Source organism: Lissotriton vulgaris, chromosome 12 (assembly GCF_964263255.1).
Source record: "Lissotriton vulgaris chromosome 12, aLisVul1.2, whole genome shotgun sequence".
Taxonomy (NCBI): domain Eukaryota; kingdom Metazoa; phylum Chordata; class Amphibia; order Caudata; family Salamandridae; genus Lissotriton; species Lissotriton vulgaris.
Genome location: NC_141700.1, coordinates 448844499 through 448860782, shown reverse-complemented (window position 1 = coordinate 448860782; position 16284 = coordinate 448844499).

Here is a 16284-nt window from a genome sequence, read left to right as displayed (position 1 = left end):
GGTGTTCGGGTCTTTTTTCTATCCCAGTCTGATCCATAACCTATACTCAGCAGCAATGTTCCCTCTAGATTTTTTCCTCTGTGTGCGGCAGTGGAGGGTCTCTGTGCGCTGCAACCATGGCTTTGTGCACCAGGAACCACACTGTGCGTATGTGCAGCACCAAATGTCACTCCAAACCTTTACTTAAAAAAGTGAAAAGGGGCGTGGCCAAGATGATGGCATGGTAGGACGCGAATCTGTGTCCCTCCGGCACTGCCTCATCTTAGCTTTGTTATAGCGCCGATTCTCGGGGCCATCCACCCACGACTTGTGTAGGCGAGCCCACGGAGGTGTGCTGGGAACCTGTGGAAGACTTGCGCGGCCGCACGGGATCTGTGCCGCCGCTTCTGAACCCCGCTGTCTGCGCTGCCTCCCGGGAACTGAATCCGGCCTGGTGGTGCAGCGGCCTTGACGGGACTGCGGGCCGCGGCTGAGCTGCTATCCCACGCCAAGTGCGGCGAATCCTGAGGTGGGTGAGCAGCGGCCGACGGTGCGCGATGTGGCTGGGCGGCAGTGGGAGTGACCGACGAGAGCCACCATCTAATGCCAGCGAAGGCCGTGCTGTGGAAGCTGGAGAGCGCGGCCTCCTGAAAACGCGACCGAGTTAGGCCTGGACTCTGTGCTGCTATCGGGCGCAGTCCTGCTCCCCCTGTGTGACCACATGGGTCCCAATCCGCGGGCCTGGTGGCTCACGCTCATCTGTTGGCGGCCCTACCAGTGATAAGCGGTAGGAGGGGAGCAAGCGGTGCAGCTAGCCCGGACCTGGGCTTACTCGGTCCGCAGACCGGCGGATGGCGCACGTCGGAGCGGCCCCCCGGGTGGTTGCTGGCACCTGGAGTTACTCTTGGTGGTGTCTCACCGGGATCTGTGAGGCATCTGAGTGAGCTGACTCTGGCAGAGTCTACGGCAGGGGCCAGCGTGCCCAGAAGGTACCTCCTAGAGCAGGAGCGGTATTGACTGGGACACGACAGGGAGGCCTAGTGCACGCTCTCCCACCAAGCAGCGCAGGGAGTGGGCCGAAGCTGCAACTTCGACGGTCCGCATCTCGGCAGACGGCGGTTGAGCAGCAACGCTGGGGAGGAGGTGGTGGTGCCGAGAAATAGGGTGGCGAGTCATGGAGAGGTGGCAGAGCTGCCATTTAAGGAGCCGCTAGCAGCCCGTGAACTACGATGATTCGGCGCAGTTGAGAAGCAGGACGCATGAGGGCAGGAGCTGGCTACGCTATTCTTTGGGGCCGTGGCGAGCTGTTCTGACCAGATTATTCACGAGGTCTGAGGTTCAAGACATCTGGCCCGTGGCGCACATAGGAGGAGAGTGGCACCTATCAGAGTAGAGAGAAGGGGAGGCCTGGCGTGAAGCTTAGGAGACCATAGTACGGCCTCTGGCCCTAATTGGTGAAGCACGTATTGGTCTAGCACACGGAGCTGTGCTGACAAAACGATGTGTGCGCCCAGCATTTATTTACATCAACACTATTACCTAGTGTGGCGGCTAATACCAGAGGGCACAACTGTATGGAGGGCGCAAAATAGAGGCAGCTAGGGCTCGTAAAGAGAAGTCCCTAAAAGAGCTTCTCCTGAAACAATCCAGTCAAACCTCGACTCAAGTATGAGATCCTTAAGGGAAAATAAGTGCGAGTTTCAATGGCTGCGGTAAGGTAGGGCATTACTCGAAAGCTTGCAGGTCTCAAACTAATAGGAAAAAAAAACAAGTGAAAGAAGTGATAATTGATGAAGACTCTGATTCTGATTCAGATGATTTACATTGTGGCGAGATTTCCTTATTTGATGAAGCCTTTAATTCTGATTCAGATGAGTTACATTGTGGAGAAATTTCCTTATCTGATGGGAAAAAATGTAAAGGTGCTGTTGATGTTGTACGCATTGATAATTGTGAAGTCAAAATGTTATTTGACTCTGCGGCAAAAATTACTTTAATACCCGAAGTTTTCTTTGAAAAGAAACTTTTTGGAAAGGTAAAAGTTTTTAAGCCTGATATAAGACCACTGGCCTATGGGAGAAAACCTATTAAACTTGTAGGTTATTTCAATGGTCAAATTGATTACAAAGGGCGACTTACTGCAGGGAAAATTTACATCTCCTGCAGGGGGGACAGCATTCTAAGTTGGTTTCATCAGGCGGACTTACATCTCTCTTTACTTCCTGGTGAGAATCCCTGCATTGGTCTAAGAGATATAGTATCTCACTCTGGGGAAGATAATCCTGTCTTAAATGATGTGTCTCCATGTACATCTGGCTGTAATGTGGTAGGTGTACAAGAGGTCTCTAATCTGAGTAAAAATGAGGTGTCTTATCCTGATTGGCGAAGACTATTTGAAAATGTCTTTAGTGTTAAACTAGGTTGTCTTTCTGGTTATGTTCATAATATTATTTTGAAGACAGATGCAGTTCCTGTGGCATGTAAAGTGCGTAGTGTTTCTTTAGCTATGCAGGAACCTATGCGGTTGGAATTAGAGAAACTCTTGAGTGATGGAATCATTGTGAAATCTGAGGCAAGTGAATGGGTTTTGCCTGTTGTTTTAGCACGTAAACCCTCAGGCGATATTCGTTTTTGTGTTGACCTTAGGGGTCTTAATAGAGAGGTTGTGGCTGATAGATACCCTCTTCCCAATATTAATACCATGCTAACTCAACTTGGGGATGCTTGCATGTTCTCCACTCTGGACCTGAGGGCTGCATACCATCAAGTGAGTATTGATGAGACGTCCATGGGCTTCACAACCTTCATCACACCCTTTGGCACATATAAGTTTACTCGCTTACCTTTTGGTTTAATCTCTGCAGCCTCTGTTTTTCAGAGAGTGATGGAGGATGTATTGAAGGGTATCACTGGCGTTAAAATTTATCAAGACGACGTACTTGTTTTTGATTCATCCCAAAGTGAACATGATCTTAGAGTTAGATCTGTTCTGGAGCGTTTTGAGGACAGAGGACTGACTTTAACGGAAAATAAGTGGGTTTAATTTGACTGAGATTGACTATTTAGGTCACTGTTTGACTCCTGATGGTGTAAAAGCAAAGGATAAGTTAGTGAAAACTATACAAAACTTGCCTACGCCAAAGTCTAGAGAAGAGTTGGTTACCTTTTTAGGTATGGCGGAATATTATAACAAATTTGTGCCTCATTTTGCGAATAAAACTTCTAATATGAGAGCTTTGTTAAAAAAGGGAGTTAAGTTTTCTTGGTCTCAGGTGTGTCAAAAGGAGTATGAACTTGTTAAACAAGATTTAAGTCTAGCTCCTTCTTTACAGAGTTTTGATGTAAATAATGATTCAATTTTGGTCACAGATGCTAGTTCCCGAGGTTTAGGGGCGGTGCTCAAGCAAATGAGAGATGGGAAAGAGATTACCATCTTGTTTCTGTCTAGATCTTTAGTTGGCCCAGAGTTGTCATATTCTGTGATTGAAAAGGAGGCCCTTTGTATTTATTGGGCAATTAGGAAATTGAAAACATTTCTGTGGGGTAATTCGTTTGTGGTTCACACTGATCATAAACCGTTGAAGGAGGTCTTTTATAAAAAAAGGTTTGGATGCCATTTCTTCACGGATTTGTAAATGGGTTATCGCTCTCCAAGAGTTTGAATTTGATGTGAGATATTTACCAGGGGTGAATAATAAGGTTGCGGATTGTCTCTCTAGATTAGTTGTGGAACAGAATGACCAGAATTCTTTATCATCTGAAGATTCTTGGGAGGTAGATGAGTTCAAGGTGTGTGAGATTGTTGAAGGAATTGTTCAAGAGTGTGATTGGAAAGATGCTGTGTGTACAGGCTCTGAGTTACAGGAAGTTTGCGATTTGGTAAGTAAAGGTTGGCCATGTGTTAAGAATTTGAGTGTTACTGCCAAGAGGTACTGGAATGTCAAGGATGAATTATCCTTAAAGGATGGATTGTTGTGGAGAGGCACTAGACTTATCCCACCCTCGTCGCCAATGTGAAGAAGTACATCTCAGATATAGGATGATTAAAAGGTTTCTTTATTCTTTTCACAAGAAGAAAAGGATCTCATCCACAGGAGACACAGGCAGGCAGCAACTGACAGAGTCCTGGCCTCAATTAGAATCATCACATAACTACATCATGACATTCTACGAATAACATTCTATAATCAGCAAGTCACACATACATAACACATAGAAGGATACCACAGGCAGCCAGTCAAATGGAGGGCGATGATTCCCCTGCAACCAAAGCCTTTATGGTTGAGCTCTTCACGGCCATAAAGTATAATATTTAAGAGCTAAGGTCCCAACTTGCTGCAGATCTCAAAGAGGTCCGACGTGATGTAGATGAAATAGGAGAGAGGGAGGCGAGCCTGGAGGAGCATGACATTTGCAGAGAAGAAGAACTTCATCACCTGCAGCAAGACATGCTGCGCCTCCGCGAACAGAACATTGATCTCCAGGCCCATGCGGAGGACCTGGAGAACCGTTTCAGGTGTGAGGATCAGGGCAGTTCCCTGGATGGAGGAGGGCGACGATCTCCGAGCTTATGTCAGTTCCTTATTTCAGCAGATCCTCGGGGACGAAAAGGGAACGGACATTCAAATGGACCGGATACATCATGTGGGCCTCCCCCGTGGCACGGGCGGCTCTAGGCTCATGGGGGCCCAGGGCAGGGAGTGTAGGTAGGGGGCCCTGGAAGAGGGGGTACGGGCGGGGGAGAGCGTGGAGGCCAGTGAAGAGGGGGGGCGGTGTCAGGGTGTTTGGAAGTGGAACAGTGCCAGAGGCCGCCAAATCCCTGCCAGGGGCCACCACACAAATATGTATCCATCCTAAAAGGATTATTATATTAAGGATATATTCTGGCGTGGCGGCCCCTGGGGTTTGGTGGCCCTGTGCAGGTGCACAGCTTGCACATGCCTAAAGCCGCCCCTGCCCGTGGCAACAAAGCGCCTCCTCCGGGTATACTCTTGTGTGACAACGATTTTCAATTGAAGGAACGCATAATTCGGAAGGCGCATGGTTTTGTGCTGTTTGCTAATATTTGGGGTTGGGGTCTGATTGGGGTTCATTTGGGGGTCTACACATCAGTTCTAAGCTCAGGATGGTGCCCTACAGGGCGAACCAAGGCTCCCTTTGGAGCTCTCTTGTCGATCAAATCCGAAGATAGTAATTTGAATGTTTGTGGGTTGAACAATCCCGTGAAGCACGCTGTAGTGCTCTCCGTCCTGGAAAACTCTGATAGCGACATATGTCTACTCCAGGAGGCTCATCTGCTTTCCGAAGATACAGTGCGCATGCGCGATAAGCTATTCCCGCAGCAATTCTGGTCCGCTGGACCGTCCAAAAAGAATGGGGTGGCTATCTTAGTGGGTGCGCACTGCCTTTGCAAGTACTGTCGACTGTGGCAGAAATAAAGGGTAGGCTGTTGGTCATCAGGGTGCAATGGGGGGAGTCACACCTTATGTTAGGCGAAGCAAGAACCCTTCCTGCTATCGGCCTTGACAGAGGTACTCACTTCCCCAGATGCGGCGATACTGGTTGGGGGCGATTTAACCCTTGTAATGGATGCAGAGCTTGACAGATCAGTGCAGCGGTCGCACCAATCTGGGGCTCTCTCCTTTGGTGGGAAGGGGTGGCTGGAAGACAGTGGATTGCATGATGTGTGGCAGACTCAGCACCCAGGCGAAAGCGACTATACATATGTCTCTGCTGCACATAAAACCTATGCGCTCCTTGATCATTTCCTAGCATCTACTATGCTCATGACTAGCCTACATTCCTCGGAGATAGCACCCGCACTCTCTTTCTGACCATGCCCTTATTTCCATCCTATTGCCCGCACATCGTAAGCGAACGCTTCCCCTCCGGATGGAGACTTTGCGATAGCCTGCTCCACTCTGAGGAGGTGGTTAAGCGTGTGCATGATACTATAGTGCAGTATTTTCAAGTGAATGACGAGGGGTCCACTTCTCTTTCGGCGGTGTGGTAGGCTCTGAGGCTGATGACGCAGCGAGAGTTCATCGTGGTAGCGGCAACATGCAATACCATGCGCAGGGACAAGCGTGCGGAGTTGAAGAGGGAGGTGGGTGAGCTGGAGGCGATTCACAAGCGTACCGGGGCCCGCGAGTGTGGCGTGAAAAATCGCAGACAAATGCTAAAACATTTAGACGTGGGTAGAGCAAAACACGCCCTCCTACTTGGCAGTGATAAGTGTGGCAAGATGTTGGCCCATAGGTTATAAGTTAAGACGCAGGCGTCCTTAATGCAGTCAGTGCAGGATCATTCTGGTACAGAACAGTCCACAGATGATCGAATTGTTGAAACCTTCCGCAGTTTTTATCACCTTCTTTACACAGAGCAAAACCCACCTTCACGTGATCCAACAGCGTATCTAGACACTTGTGATATAACGCCTCTCCCCAAATCTGTTTCTGAAGACCTAGAATCTGCAATCCGCATTGAGGAAGTGATATCGGCCATCTCTAGATTGAAAGTAGCCAAATCACCGGGTCCGGATGGATTCTCGGCCTCCTTTTACAAAACATTTTGTGTGAAGCTGGCTCCCTTCTTGACCAGGCTCTATAACTCTTTTCTTGATATGGGAGCGGTAATGCCCTCGATGTCGGAAGCAGCGATCTCAGTAATTCTGAAGCCAGGGAAGGATGTGCGCGTATGTGGGTCCTACCACCCCATTTCGCTTCTTAACGTCGATGCAAAGCTATTTGCGGGCATTTTAGCATTGCGCCTTAACCCCTTCATGGCGGACATGGTAGACCCGGATCAGTCGGTTTCATCTCTTCTAGACAGGGGGGAGACAACTCCAAAAGACTGTTGCACCTCATCAATAGTATACACTGCTCACAGAAATTGGCCTTCCTCTAGTCCATAGACGTGGAAAAGGCCTTTAATCGCATCAATTGGGATTGTCTGTTCGCAGTGTTGCGCGCCTATGGGCTCAGTGCCAACTTTCTGTGTTGGATACAGTGCTTATATCGCGTTCCCAAGGTGTTTGTTCGGGTTAATGGCTGCAGGTTGTCCCCTTTTCTATTGCCCGGGGAGCACGGCAGGGTTGCCCCCTGTCCCCACTTTTATTTGCGCTCTATATGGAGCCTTTTGCTCAGCGGATCCTGGCGAATCCTAATGTGGTTGGCCTCAAATTCGGAGCGGACGTGCATAAACTTAGTTTGTATGCAGACAATGTGATCCTCTCGCTTACCCAGCCCCAGATGACCCTGCGACGAACTTGCGGCTATTGGGAAAGTATCAGGATTTACAGTAAATGTCGCGAAATCATAGATCCTGAACCTTTCCATTCCCTCTGAGGAAGTGGAGGCGTTGCAGCGGGACTTCACATTCCAGTGGGTGCACACGGATACAACATACCTAGGATTGCACCTACCATTGCCAAGACGGTGTCACTAAACTATACTTTGCTGCTGGAACACACGACCAAGGCGCTGGACGCCTGGTCACATCTCAGATTGGCATGGTTTGGGAGGATAGCGGCGGTGAAATTGACGGTGCTACCTCGTATCTTATACATTTTTCAGATGCTGCCGATGACACCACCGCCTGGTACGCTTAAGTAATTGCAATCCCTTATTACTCGGTTAATATGGGAGGGAAAGAAGCCTCGCCTCTCCCTAATGCAAATGGCAACCCCAAAAGCACAGGGTAGCCTGGGCCTTTCACTCATAGGTGGCTATTATCAAGCGGCATGCTTACGATATTTGGTGGAGTGGAACAGACCTTTGTCCAGCAAACACTGGAATTTCATGGATCAGTCAGTCGCGGGGGTGAACATCTGGTGGGAACTGTGGATACCCCGTAAGCACAGAGAGTGGGGGCTATACTCCTCCCTGGTCACCTCGTCTACTCTCAAGGTTTGGGACCGGGTAACTTTGACGAAGGGGTGGAAGTCATTTCCTTCGCCTATGTCCCCCATCGTCGACAATCCTTATTTTACTCCGGGACAGGCGTCGCCAATATTTCAGAGGTGGCGGAAAGAAGGTTGTAAGAGGGTTGGTTCCCTTTTCGATATGGAAGGACTGATTCCCTTTGCCCAATTGCAGAAAGACTACGACCTATTAGCCTCGGATGCATTTACCTACAGTCAGGTTTCTCGCTGGGTTACTTTGCCCGCCAACTATTCCCACATGTCCCGACCCCTTACAGTGTTTGAAAAATTGCAAGTGTGCAAAGCGGATGACCGCAGACTTCTATCGTATCTGTACGCCATGCTTATAGCACACCCCGTGAGTCATCGTACTAAAGCACAGGTACCTTGGGAGATTGAACTGGGCAGGCCCCTAACACCCAAGGAATGGGAACATGTACTATATAGGGCACATCTTACTGCACACAATACAGCGGGGGCAGAATCTGCTTTTAAAGTAGTTACATATTGGTATTACACTCCTGCTGGTGTGCACTGTTGGGACAGGAGGAAAGCTGATCTCTGCTGGCGGGGATGTGGTGCAACGGGAACTCTGGTTCACCTACTATGGCATTGCCGAAATTGGTACGCTATTCGACAGGGATCCTTGACGATATTGACAATGCGTTCCAGATTGCACTACCCCTCTCTCCAGAATACACGCTGCTAGGTCTCTCCCACCCTAAAGCCTTCCCGCTGAAATCTATCAGAGGCAGACAGATTGCATTGGCGCTGCTAGCAGCACTGCAGGTCATATTAGCAAGGAGGGGGACAACAACAACACCTGAGATACTTGATTGGGTACACCGTCTGTGGCAGCTCTTGGCCATGGAGCACATGTCGCTCAGTGTGGAAGGGAGGAGCAAATAATTTGCGAAACTGTGGGCCCCTTATTTGCAATTACTCACATACCTATACCTCACCTTTCTCTTCCTATATTGTATGACTCTTTGCTGTGCCCACTGAAAACGAGGTAAACAATGTACATGTAATTCTTGTAAAGCTGTACCCTGTGGTTATAGCTCTTGTAATCAATCTTTATGCAATTCTTGTAAAGTGCTCGGAGGCCCTTGGGTCTAGTTTGTGCTATAAAACACAAATAAATAAATACGAGCTATAACTGTCTTCCTTACACCCCAAGTCATCACCTCCATTAGCAAGTCTGGACACCACTCCATGTCCCTACCTACCTCAAACCCTCACCTTCATTTGCAAGTTTGGACATCCCCTCTACCTAGCTAAAATTATCACCTGCAAGTCTGCACACCCCCTCTGCCTAGCTCACACCATCCCCAGACTAGCTATAGCTACCTCCTCTACTTTGTTCAAAATATCTTTCCACTTACTAGTCTGGCCACCTCCTCTACTTATCTCAAACCATCACCTCCACCTGCTTGCCTGGCCACCTACTCTACCTAGCTCAAACCATCACCTCCACTTGAAAGTCTGTCGCCCCCCACCTACCTCAAACCACCCCTCCACTTGCAAGTCTGGACACATCATCTAACTCAAACTATCACCACCAGATGCAGGTCTGGACACCCCCTCTACTTGGCTCAAAACATCACCTCCACTTGCAGACCTGGATGCCTCCTCTACTTGGCTCAAACCATCGCCTACACTTGCTAGTCTAGACACCTCTTCTACCTTGCTCAAAATATCACCTCCATTTGAAAGTCTGGACACCTCCTACCTCAAACCATCCCCTCCACTTGCAACTCTGGACACCCCCTCTCCCTAGATCAAACCATCACCTCCACTTGCAAGTCTGGACACCTGCATAAAATACAGGCCTGAACAAATGGTGTTTGCATACAATAGTAAGTGATGGTGGCACTCCTGTGAGTAAAGAGCGGTGCGGGGCAGATTGTGTGCTTTTATTTAAGTATTCATGTTAATCACAGCTTGTGAAGGGGCTGTGATTAACATGAATATTTAAACTAAAGCACATAATATGCCTCGCACTGCGCTTTACTAACAAATAAGTACAGCAAGTTTAAAAACACACCGTGTACTTTCAGAATAAATTGAAAGTACAAGCTGTGTTTTTAAACTTGCAGTACTCTTTTGTGAGTAAAGCGGTGAGGGGTAGATTGTGTGCTTTTATTTAAGTATTCATGTTAATTACAGCCCCTTCACGAGCTGTGATTAACATGAATACTTAAACTAAAGCACACAACATGCCCTGCACCGCACTTTACTAACAGCACCAAGCCCCAAGCCAGACAGCCAGGCTTACCTGCATTCCGGCCTGAGTCCCGACTCTTCCTCTGTCCACGCCGCATCCAGGAAGTGGCAGTTTTTCACGCCGCTCGCTTTTATAAAGCGGCGGCTGAAATTCTTTTGCTGGATGTCCTGTGTGTGAGCACACTCCACACGGCAGTGCGTGCTCGCAGGAAGAGAGGTGTGCGCGTGGCACCTTACCGGGAACAGTGCTCAGCAGTACCGTGCATATTTTCTACTTTCTCTCAGTTTCCCAAATAAATTGCCCTGGAAAAAGTACCATTGTAACCCATTTTTTACAAAACTTCTTCTAAGTGGGCGGGGGTTTCTTATGGATAGTCGGCCTTGCTTGCTCGTATGCAATAAATACTGATCTAATCCTATACCTCACCTTTGTTAAATTTCGCCAGCCGCCACTGGAAGTTATCACGGGTGTTGAGCCAGATCATGAATTCTTCAAATCATCTTTTCATCTCCTTGCTAGATTATGAACACATCATCAATGTTCCTTTTCCAGAACAGTATTCAAGAAGCAGAATGTATAATTTTGAAACTTTTGAAAATAAACAATACTCAAAGAGGAACTGAAAGTAGATTGAATAGAATTTAAAAAAGTAAGTAAAAGGGTTGAAAAGGAACCCTCCATCATGCTATCAATGTGCGTGCCTCACACGACTCATGCGTGGTTCAACAGGGAAAACACTAACAGAAGAACGCACTGATGTTCTTGACAAAGGCCTAGGTTTTGTTCTCACACCAAATTTAAACAACACAGAGGCAGCTGAATTCTGCAGAAAACTGAAATTAAAAGCCTATTTTAAGGATAAACCACTGGGGGCAATGAAAGTGACACCGATCTAAGAATAAAATCAACATTTTGCCCTCACCAGTGCCCACCCAATGCCCTCACCAGTGGAAATCTTAGCCTTTGAATAAGCTCTTTCTAAAGAAATTGATAACATCAACAAAGAAGACTATCAGACTTTCCACATGAAGAAAAAAGAAAAACAAGCATTACAAGAATTCACTGATGATAAAGAACTTGTCAAAAACTGGCAGACAAAGGGGAAGGAATTGTCCTATTACTACAGAAGGAATACCATGTCCAGTGCCAAATATTTCTATCAGAAGGAGGGTATTATGAACCACTGGAAACTGACCCAACTCCCAGACTCAAAAGAGCAATAGGCAATATGGCGGAGAAAGCAGTAGTGGAATACTGGATCTCAAAAAAATAAGCAGAATACCTACAGGTCGGAAATATGAAGATTCTATATTTTTATTCTCTCCCAAAGATGCACAAAACTATAAAACCTCCACCAGGGCATCCTATCGTGTCCGGAAGCGGATCAATTTTGGAACCAATGTCACAATTTGCCTACGTACCTAAAAGACACTGGGGACCTACTTAATCTGCTGGACAATGGGGAATACGACCAGAAGAATCAAGTTCTAGTAGGTTTAAACAATGAGAGCCTTTATACAAGTCTACCGCAACAAGAGGCTCTGAAAACACTAGAAAATATTCTATTCAGGGAAGACTGGCACTACAGTTCCCCGAGACACTTTGCGCTAGAATGCTACAAACTGGCCCTCACAGACAACATTTTTGAATATGAAGGATCACTCTTTCTCCAAAAATATGGAACTTCTATGGGTAGTACATTTGCCCCCAGCTAAGCAGGGTTATATGTTAGTGAGTTCGAGATGATACACATTCTGGACAACGCAATCGATATATAGAGAAGCGATAATGTTCTGGAAACGGTACATCAACGGTGTATTCATCATCTGGCAAGGAGATGATAAGATGATTCAAGAATTCATGATCTGGCAAATATACATGCATTTGGCTTACCCAATAGCACAAACATACATCTAGAGAAGGGGAACTATGCTTTCCTCTGAGTGGAACTTTCTGCATCCAGCGACTAGAGAATTCAAATGTGTTAAAGCCGCAACCTAGACCTATTCAGTTTTAAACTTTAAATCTATGGACGCAGATGGCAAATGAGAAAAGGAAAAGTTTGAATTCACAATCCGAAGCAGGGCTCATTCATGGAAAAAGAAGCAAGAGGAAGAAAAGCAGATAAAATTGAGAGAGGAAGTTATTGAGACTGTAGGAAATTATCCTCTCTTGGAAAAGGAAGAGAAAGAAAAGGTTAAAGGAAGCAAAGCGAAGCGAGTAAAGCGAGCAAAATGACATACCAGCGAGACTTTTTCCTCGTTCGCGATCGGCAACACCAAGTTGCCGATCGCAAGCATGGAAAATAAACCTCCCGGTGAGATTCTCAACGCGGGGACGTCAGGTTTCTCATTGCGAGTGGTCGCGTATGCTCGCGACCGATCCCGATGAGAAACTACCAGTCCGTGTTGAGAAAGCTGCCGCTCGAGTAGAATTCTACTCGAGCAGCAGAAAACGACCGCTTGCACTGGGCAAAATGCGGTTTGCACTGATTGCATAGTGCGGACAAGCAACCAGCACTGTGCAATCAGTGCGAACAGCCTTTTGCACAGTGCACTACGCAGTTCGCGTAGCTACACGTAGCTCGCTTAGTGCAAAGTGCACTTTGCGTAGCTACGCGTAGCGCTGCTACGCGAACCACGCCCAGGGTTAACAATTTCACTACGTTGGAAGTGCAGAGTGGCACTGCACCGGTAACGCCTGAGAATACAGTGGCTGTGGGATCATTGATGGAGCCTCATGAGCCCCCAAGCTTCTTAGAGACCTCTGTCCCAACTTCGAAACAGACCACTGTAACAGTTGCAATAAGTAACTTACCCTTGCCTAACATTTTGCTAGATTCCATAATTGAGACATCTTATAACCTGGCTCAAAGACAATATGTCCTGAGTATACCTCAAGATGTAGTCCGAAGTGCAGGAAGTATGGCTATATTTCCTTATCAAGGAGGAAGTATAATCACAAGAGAAAGTTAGAGACAGTCAACTAGTACAGATTTATCTATTGCCTTTGCCAGTAAAGGAGTATCTGCTCAGAGAATTAATGTAGCCCAGTTAAAAACAGAATTTGAAGAGTTGGCAAAGGGAAATATATTAGTGGACTTCTGATGATATTATGGGGAGAACAAGATGCTGTTTTATGCAAAGAAGCAGCCTGAGTAGCGAGGGAGGTATAAGCTAAGATGGAAAATTAGCTAGTGACGGTGATATAACGCAATGGAAGAAGCAGCAATGAAATATTAGAATCGATGAAACTGAAAAAGTGCTGTGAATGTTGGAGGTTAGAGGATTGACAACACATGTAAAGGAGTTAATTGAGAATATTAGAGAATGGAGTGATACAGAGAAACTCGGAGACTTATGGTCAAAGAAAGAGAAGGTTATGACTTAACTAAAGGGGATAGAGAGAGAAGAAACTGCTATGAATAAAAAGATACAAGAGTTTCCACTATGAGACATTCAGGGAGGAACATATGTAGATCTTCTGTGGTCTTGTTCAGACCTTTTTCATTTTACTAATACTCTCCTAAAGCCTAGAGAGAATCCTGATAAATGGTATACTCAGATGGAGCAGATTGTGGCCATATTGAAGGTTTATTGGGAAGATTTAGATGTGTTATTTGAAGTAGTGGTCCCAAAAGACTTGTGGGCAGAACGTAAGAAAGCTGTGGATTGGTCCACGCAAGAACCACCCTGGGTGTAAGGGACTAATGTTCCTTCACCTATAGCAAAGACCTAATATGAGGAAGTAATGAGACATTTGAAGACTAAAGTCCCACAAAAGAAACATTATTGGCCAAGGATATTTTGGACTTCACAAGAACTTAAGGTATCAGTGAATGCATAGTTAAAAGATTAATGCAGGTGTACAGGGAGCATAGTGGAATGAATAATCCTATTAGTGAAAATATGGGAGGATTTCTTAATTTTATTTTCTTCTTAGTTTTATATAGTGCAAACTTGACCCAAAGCTATCAGGTATCAGAGCGCTTTACATGAGCACCAGTTGTGTTACACAAGGACACGTTCATTTTTGTAAGTACGGGGAGATTAAGTGATTTGACCAGAATCACAGGATGTTGAGAGTAATTGCCGAGACTCAAGCCCGGTTCCCCAGATTAGAGATCGACCGCCTAGCCATTAGGCTACATCCTCTCCCCGCTTGCTTCCTTTGTGTATGGGCTGAGACCAGAAGTTAGTAATCAAATTATGCAAAGTGTTATTTGTTGGCAGAGCAAATCAGCACATGTGATTTTATAATATGCCAAATATTGAAGTGGGAATCTAGAAGCAAAACAAAAAGGATTCAAAGAAAGGTTTATGATTGCCCAGACCCAATTAGTTCAGAATTTAGGGACGATGGGATTCAAGCCTCCAGTTCAGGTTTCCAAATTAGATCCAAATTTGCAACACAACAGCAAGGAGTTTCCCAATGTTATGGTGGTGATGTACCAGGAACAGGAAGAGGTCGGAAAACGCGACCGGGACCACCAAAAGTGCCTTAAAGAAAGTTTCCCAATGTCACATATGCCACAAGGTGGGGTTTTGGAGGATGGAGTGTTGATTCAATACAGATCGATGTGCAATAGACTCCAAAGGGATAAATCTGATTAGTCCAGAAGAAATGTTACCAGTCCCTGAGCCCCCTATGACGTTCAGAAATGTCCAAAGGCTGGGGTGTTGCCAAACAGTTACAATCCAATGCAGACGTAGGGAAATATTCTGCACCAACAGGAAAATGACAGAGTTCCCCAAGACCCCATGGCAATGCAAGGAAGCCCTGTACCCATGATATCTGAGCTGGCCCTAAATCAGGACTAAAGTTTGTGCCTGAGGGTGAGCAGGAGTGGGTACTTGGCTCAACCCTAGAAGTGGACCAGAGTGGACCATTTGTTGAAGGAGAGATGAATGGACATCCTATGTCTTTCCTAATAGACACAGGAGCTACTCATGCGACTGTCAAAACTGTTGAGGTCCCTAGCCTACTCCTCTTGGAAAAAGAAGTATAAGTTTAGGTAGTACAAATCAGCTGTGTACTAATCAAATTACTGCCCCAGTGTCAGTTAAAAGTAGGAGATTTCAAAGAACACCATCAATATGTAATTTGCTATTGAAGTCCTGTAAATCTTCTAGGCAGAGATTATATTACAAGATGAACTGTGTCATATATTGCCTATATGATGGTGTAGGAATTGAGACCCAAGCAGCTGATACAGAGTTTAAACTATAGTCACCAGAGTCTGTTGTCAGACTGTACCAAGTTCTAAATACTGAAGATCTGCCTATTGACTTATGGGTGACAGTTAAGGTAACATGGTCTCACAAAAGCTCAACATCAACACATGTTTACTCTTGTAACATTGACACCTTGGCTGCTAGAGGTTTTCCCCTCCTGTGCTGCAAAGTAAGATATACCATTGTTCATGACGAGCTCAGCTCATCATAAGCACAGCTCCACTGTGCCTCATGACGAGCTGAGCTCGTCATGAGCAGGGAAGGGGTTAAAGAGAATTCATGCTCCTAGCTAGAACGGGAATACTATTTCTACTGATGCATTTATTATTTACATGCATTAAACATGAACTTGGTGTGTTAAAAGAAACAGTTTTTACTTATAAAAACCAGAAAGTCACAAATCATTTTTGTTTTAAGTTGTTCATTTGATTTATGCATTATGAAGAATAAAAATAAGTTTTTAATTGAATGCTCGACAAAGCTTTGCATATGCTGTCAATTAGCGTTCACACTTGTGCTTAATTTCCATAAAGAAACATGTCAGTGCTTTCACGCCCAAACTGTCAAGCATTCCGACACTCCGCGTGCATCCAGCATGTGTATGGACCCCTATATATAAACACTGAGCGCTAAATTTAAACGCTTGGCCTCAGATCTATCTGAGATTTACCTGTGCTCCAGCGACGACGTGGCTTCAGTCCTGGTTCTCATCTCTCGGCTAGGGTTGGGCGGAATTTGCGTAGTTGCCCTACGCAAAATTCTGCAAAACGGCAAGAAATCTCCGCGTTCACGCAGAATTGCGCGTGCTCGCAGAGATTTCTTGTTGCGCCCATTGATTAGTGTATTTTTTTATGCAAACACCAGCCACGAGGTCTGGGGGGCATTTACTAGGGCACACAACACACGGGTTACGCTGCTGACAC